Below are 7,765 nucleotides of genomic sequence, written 5' to 3' on the forward strand. Positions count from 1 at the left end.
TATGTTGGTATAGTTACTTCCATAGTAGTAGCTTTTACTTCTTCCTCATCCTTGTATAGCCAACTAAGGATGTCCTTCTCTTTCAATTCATGTGCTAGTGTGCCCAATTAGATAAATTTGCCATCAAACTTGGTGATGGGATGTGTTGCTTGATGTGTTGATGCAGAAGGCTACCCATGAGTTTTTGGCGATGCTGGTAAGTTGGTTAGACACATGGGTTCAAAAGAGTATTCTCCCATGCCTTGCTCTTTGATTTTCATCTTTTGTTTGAAATCCATGGATAAAGATTTGAGCTTTTTTTGATGATGATTTGATGCTGAGGAAGTTTGTTTTTCCATGTTATGTGGAACCAAGCTGTCTTGGGCTGCCCCCATAGCATTGCAATGTTGAAAGGGGTTATTACCCACTGATATAGAAATCTCCTGCCCATTATATGGGAATTTGACATATTGGTGGTAAGTTGAGGGTACTACTTGCATTTCATGTATCCAAGGACAACCCAATAAAGTATTATATGTGAGATCTATGTCTAAGACTTGGCACATAGTGTCCCTTTGTATCGGTCCTACTTGAATAGGTAATATAATTGTTCCCTTGGATGATCTTTCTTCATCATCATATGCTTTGATGGTTATCTTTTTGTGTGGATCAATAGACTGCTTAGAGAAGCCTAATGCACATATAAGTTTTAAGGTGCAGATATTGAGCCCAACTCCTCCATCTATAATACTCTTTTAACTCGATGCTTGTAGACTAAAACTTCAATGTGAAGGGGAGTATTATGTGGATGGCTCAACAAGATATTATCAGGCTTAGAAAAGGTGAGATTATGAGGCCCTGTCATGTGAGCCACCATTGCTTGAAATTTGTCAATATCCAGATCTTGAGGTACATTTGTTTCCAATAGTGCTTGTTCCAGGATGTCTTTATGTTTTGGTGAAAGTTTTAATAACTCAAGTATGGATATTTGAGCATGAGTTTTGCGCAGTTGACTTACCAAATCATATTGAGTCTTGGGGATAGTGGTTGTTGTTGATGTATGTCCTTTCAAGACATATTTTTGAGCTCTGGTGGTTACATTGATCGATTTATGTTCGTGTTTGTCTTTGATTTTAATGACATTTACTTGATTGTCATATGTTGATATATGATTGATGGTGTTATTGTATATGTGATTAATGTGAGCTCCTCATGTATCATTTGATGACGAAGCTCCATCCTTGTTGTAATTCAAAAGAGATTTTTAAAGGCACCATGATCACCATTTGTCTTGAGACCATCAACCATTAAATCACCTCTATCAATCATGTCTTGAACTATTTTTTAAGTCTCATGCAATCATTTGTTTGATGTCCTTTGTTTTGATGAAAATCACATAAGTGTGAGTCATTCCACCAAGGTGGTTTGACCTGGGGTTCAAAGTTGTTTATAGCTAGTAATGTGATAATCTTGTTTGCCAGGAGTTCTTAGAATGTTGATTCTAAGGATTGCCCTAATGGTGTGTAAATGCGTTTATTTGGAAAGTTGTTGTTGTTACCCCTTGAATTTGGATTAGGACCTCGATTTGTGTTGTTGTTTTGGGTATTGTTGGTGTTGTTTGCATTTGAAGGTTTTGGATTGGTATTCGGTGCATAAGTGTTAATGCCTTGGTTAGCACCCTTTTGATTCTTGGTACCCTGAGGATTACCTAATAAAACCAATACTGGTTGTTTAGATTTTATATCATTGGCATCAGTTCCTCCCTCATTACCAACGTTTTTGTTTTTGGTCTAGAACCTGGATTTGTCTAAGTTGTTGTTTTGTTCTGGTTATTGAAATGAGAGTTGGATGAATTAGTTCCTTTTATGAAGAACTTCAATGTTCCTTTCTTAATACATGCCTCCTCTACTTGGATTCCGTTTTCGATCAACTTGGTAAAAGATGGTATGCATTGGAGCTTGAGTATGTAACTAATCTCACTATTCAGATTGTCGATGAAAATTTCCATTTTTTCCTTTTCGGGCACATCTTGAGGATATCTCGAAACCATCTGTCTCCAATGTTGAAGAAACACCATGAATGTTTTATTGTTTTTCTATTTGGTATTACAGACATCTAGCATGGTGATTGCATGTTGAATATTGTAGGAGTATTGAGTGATGAATTTATTGACGTAGTCATCAAAGGATCTGAGAGGAGTTGTGAGTTTGGATAACCACTCCATTGTTTTTCCCCCAAGCTTCTTGGGAATAGCCTCATCAAATAGGTGTCATCATGGGAAAATTCAAGGCTCATGGTACAAAACTCCCGAACATGATCGCGAGGATCGCTCTTACCATCATATTTGTAAATTTGGGAATATCTGAATTCGGGGGAAAAGGTATCATGTTTAACCTTCTGTCAAAAGGGTAAGGACAAATTTTGTTTAAGGAATACCGTATTGTTGTCCCTTGTTGCATGTGTTGTGTAAGAGCAACCAAGGGCGCATTCGTTTGCCAAGTGAAGAGTTCTTCCCTTTCGTTATCCCTAGTTCAGGTATGTGTGTGTTCTGGCATGTTTGGCTCAGGTATGTTTTTCTCAAGGTCACGTTCTTCCTCTTCTCTTTGTTGTTATTGATAAGTATAATTTTGAGACCTTCTTCTAAAGATGTCAGTATTGAAGTCTTTAGGGATCCTAACTCCTTTTCTTGTTAGCATGAGCAAGTATTTTTCTTTGTCGACCTCTATGAGTCTTTCCATAAGTTTTTGAAATGAAGCGCTTTCTTGACATTCTTGGAGGAGCTCCTCAAAAATCTCTATCTTCTAGATTTGGATACTCGAAAGGATTTGATAACCTTCGACCCATACTGGACTCTGGTTGTTGTTTGCTTTGCTTGTTTCGTTGAGAGCAAGTGACAATGGACATTTAGCAGAAACTTTATGTGACAAAGGGAATTAATTCCTCTTCTTCGTGTTATTCAGGAGTTGGTGGTTCAAATCGAGGTATGTTATAAGTGATGCAAACTTCTGAAAAGAAAGTTGGATTGATCTTTCCTCTATGATATAAGCGTTGGTTGAATGCTGATTTTTGGCAAAAAGATCTACTTCTCAATGGCTCTTCATCAAATTCATTTGACTTGTCTTAAAGATATAATCGCATATGACAGAGAAATGTGCAATGAGATTTGAAGAGTTGGCAATTGATGTAGAGAAATCTATTCCGTTTAGCAAGTTTCTGGGAACTAGGTTGTTGTTTCTTCAACTTAGTGTTGTGATGAAGACTTTTTCTTCTCAAAATATGAGGAGTGGTCACACACAGGTGATCAAGGGTTTTCTTTGATTTGGTTGGATTATGATACTTTGTTTGAAAACTTAAGCCTACTTTTATTAAATGAAGGTTTAGATGACCCCTCACGACAAAGTGCGTCAAATGATATGGAATTAGAGTCTTCCTGATATGGAAACTCGATTTGACAACTTAGGTTTAAACTAAGTATGTTTTGATGATGGAATCCGTTTAATTGGTGGATCTTTTGATTAGTGTGATGATGTTACCAGATTTTGATAGGAGAAAGTGCTATCCCTAGCTAGTTTTAAATTTTTGACAACTTTTGTTCTGAGAATGAACTGTTTGATTGTTTGATCATTTGGAATAGTTTTTGATGTTCTAACTCAAGTTTTGCTTGATGAAGTCGACTGAAGATCCAAAAGGGTGTTTGAAACTGATGTTAAATTTTTTCAAGAATATTTAGTTTTACTCTTTGTTTTTCACAGTTTTATCTATGCGCTAAGACAGAGACTGGATGCGCTAAAGTTTGACTCAGATACGTTGTTTAAAACCACCAATGCACTAGGGTTCCTGTGTTATGCGCTAAACCAATGTTTAGACTTTTGCTATTCTAGGGATGGTTGTGCACTAATATGTCCTGAGAATGCGCTAAAGTTTAGACTCAAAGCGCTACAGTTTGCCCCTAATGAGCTAGGCTGATGCTTCAATGCACTAACATGTCCTTAAGAAGTGCTAATGTTTAGTTGCCAAATGTTCAGACTGTTATGCACTAAAATTTGCTTCTGATGCACTAGGATGTTGATCCTATGTGCTAAACTGATCTGTTTTGTTTTGTTTTTTAGTTTTTTCTAAAATTTTTAACACTTTCTCAACTTTGATAGATGATTTTCTGAAGTATAAAATGCAAACACAACATGAAAAAGACAACCATTTTTGCCTATTCTAAACAAAGAGTTCATGTTCTATGAGGATGTGTTCAAATACCCAATATTTTCATAGGTTTGGATACAAATAATACAATTCAGGCATACTCTTTATTCAAAGGTCATCAACATTACCATAGCCCACTAGTCTTGATACTTCGTCAGCTCAAACAACCATGTCACCCCTTAGGGGGCGCCCATTTTTTTATCTTTTGCTAGAAATTAACTCAAAGTGAATTGCTTCACAATTGAGTAGCTATCTTGGGAGATATATGGTGAGTAATCTTGGGGGTGAATTATTCCCCACCCTTGCACTATGATATTGAAGATGTCTAGATACTGACTCAGCTCAAGGTTTCTATTTCTAAGGTTTATAATCAAGCTTTCTTTTCTGTCGTTAGTGATAAAATCCCTCAAGAGGCTTCCCAACCTTTAGAACAAAGACTTTATGTATCGTAAAGATATTGGGGGAAGGCTAATCGCTGAGCAAAACTGTTGAAAGGGACTTTCGTCACCCTCCACTTTTGATTATAGGGGGTTGGAACACTTGGCGATAAAGTCATTTCCCACTTAGGTCATTCCCCTCTCATCGACCATTTAAATGGCGCTCTAAGAGCAACTCGGGAGGGTAGGCCTACTAAAGGTTGTAAATGCTTGAAACACTGAAAGCATAAGAGTGGTTTGGCTTTTTGGTCACCCAGTTAAGGGGAGAGCATATACCTTCCACTTTCGAGACAAGGCACAAAATGATTCTTTTTAATCCCACAATTCAGTTATTTGCTAATTCTAGTGGGAGATGTTGCTCCAAAAAGGCATGATGTTCTTTTTAACTTCCAAATCAGTGATTTTTTAAGCTAATTAATGAAATCCAAGTCAACAAAGCAAATTTTCAAGATGGTCAACAAAAATGAATTCGATAGGGGAAAGATTTCCCTCTTTTGTTTTATCTAGAAGTTGAAAACAAGTGAGGTTCTTTAACTTATACAAGAAAATGTAATGGATCCTTTTAGACACCAAAGGATGGTGAGGTTCTTTTTAAGATTTTGCATAAATAAAGGTTGTCTTGTTCTTTTTGAAACCCCAAAATGAAGTGTTTTTCTCTTCCTATGAAAGCAAAGTAAGGTTTTGTTTGTTGTTCTTTTTAAGTACTCCAAAAGAAAATGAGTTCAATTTTACTAATGAGGAAATGAAGAAAACTTTCAATACCTAACTTAACCAAGTTAGAAATAAAAATTTAATCACAAGCCTAAACTTAGTAAAAGGAAAATCTCCTGATCCTGCAAACAAACGTTAGTTGCCTACAACAAAAACCAGTTAGAAAACAAAATTTTAAAGGTCGACTTTTACAAGTCTAATTTTTTTGTCTCTGTTACAATTTTGTTTTTCTTTCTGTGTCTGTCATGTGCTAATCTATAGACCAGATGCGCTACAGAATGGAACTTATGTGCTAGCAAAAAGCCCAGATGTGCTACGTTGTTGTCTTAATGTGCTACACTGATGTTTTAAAGCGCTGAGACCTACAGGAAATAGCAGAAATGTTATGCACTAAAGTTAAGTCTGGATGCGCTAAAGTATGGTATCAACGTGCTAAATAGTCAGCAAGATGCACCAAAGGAGAGACCAGATGTGCTAGAGAATGATATCCACGTGTTGATTCAAGTTTTTTGCATACCTACCAAGTTAGTCCTGCATCAAAAATGATTTGATAAATGGGTTCGAGCCCCACGGTGGGCGCCAGAAATGTATGCAAGAAAATTGGTTCAATGAAACAAATATTATAAATTCAAGACTAGTCCACACACTAATGGGACTCTTGGTGCAAGTTATGGAGCTGTATGGAATAGATCAACTTCCCAAGGGATGTTCCATTGCTCTCTATCTCACAAGACCCCTTAAGCCAATGCCTTTTCTCTCAGCTCACTGAGCAAAGTGACTTAGGGATGACAATCATGAGAATGAGGGATGTTTGATCAATCTAACATGAATGCAATCCTAATGTGCATGATATTAACAAAAGATGAACTAAACTAGCATGCATATGATGATAAGATGAAAGAACTAGTAAAAGAACTATCCTAACATGATATACTAGCTTAATATGATTATTATGATAAAGAGAAATACTTCTAAAATGCTTATTAGACTATTTCTATTCAAAGAGGGATTAAGATGCTTGATAAAAATGAGTATAGATTAGATGCATACAACTTGGATCCTAAAATGATAGAAGAATGACTCTATTTATAGGGAAAATAGGGCAATGAAGGGTCAAGATTGGATGATCCTATCAAGGGTTGGGGTTGAAAGTTATCAATCCATGTTTACAATTCTCACCAATGAAATGGTGACAATTATCAACATAAGATTGCTTGAGAGGAGATGCAAGAAGCATTAAATTCTTGAGAAGACCTCATGGTTATCTTAGAAGGTAAGGGTTAAGGTTAGGTTAAGATTACCCATTGGATAAAGCTTTTACCCAAAGGATAAACTCTTGTGCAAGCGTTAAATGGATAACCAAGGTTAAGGCCATCAATGCTTGATGAGACCCTTGGGTTAGATGAGGGTTGAGTTAGGCAAAAAGTCTCCAACCATGTAAGAAGGTTGAGTTAACCATTAATGGTTTGGAAGACTTTGGAGGTTATGTTGTTGAGGACATAAAGTCTTTAATGGTTACTGAAGACTTTAGGGGTTTGAGAAGTGACTTCCCTTTGCTTAGGGATGTGACAATATTTAGTAGATGGCTTAGGATAATTTAGAAGTGATTAGAATAATTTAGAAGAGTTTTTAGAGAAGCAAGTGGGAGATGTAGGAGAATGCAAGTGGATGGAGAGTAATTTTAATTAAAATAAATTGCTTTATTTCAACAAAATAGATGCAAGTGGGGGATTTAAATAAATTAGATTTATTTATTTGAAATGAACAATTTAATAAATATAAATTTAATTAAAAAGAGTAGAAGGGGGTTTTAATTAAATGATATGAAAGGCCTAGGTGAATTTAATTAAATAAATTGAATAACTTATTTAATCAAATAGATGAATGTGAATGCTTCGATTAAATTAAATTTAATTAAATAGAGGAATGAGAATAAAATGAACATTAAATATTCATTTAGGAAAGTGGTCATTTTTATACATCTACAATTACCTATAAAAGCATAAAGATATTGTCCTTTATTGTTACCCATCCCAATAGTATGACTTTTTTCCTTTTAAATTTTTTATTGTTTTGAATTGAAAGAAGAAGATTAAGCAGACATTGTAAAAGGCAAACTAATTTTGTTCTTCACAAAAAGATGTTTCAATTCATCAAGGTCCTTCTTATAACAGTGATATGCTTCATGTCTATAATTATTACAATATGCATAAGTAGGCTTCTCCTTCTTAGATGATTCTACCTTAGAAGAGGAACTTTTTTGTTCTTCTATGTAATTAGATATGGATTGTGTGTTCTCTTTCTTATCAGTAGAATACTTCTCATCCTTTATAACCAAAGCTTGGAATATTGTTTAAACTATAAAGCACCCATTTGAATAAGTTTATCTTGCTCCCCAATGTGTTGAATGGAAAAATTCTCAAAAGAATGTATATCAAAAT

Source organism: Cryptomeria japonica, chromosome 7, assembly GCF_030272615.1.
Source record: "Cryptomeria japonica chromosome 7, Sugi_1.0, whole genome shotgun sequence".
Classification (NCBI taxonomy): Eukaryota; Viridiplantae; Streptophyta; class Pinopsida; order Cupressales; family Cupressaceae; genus Cryptomeria; species Cryptomeria japonica.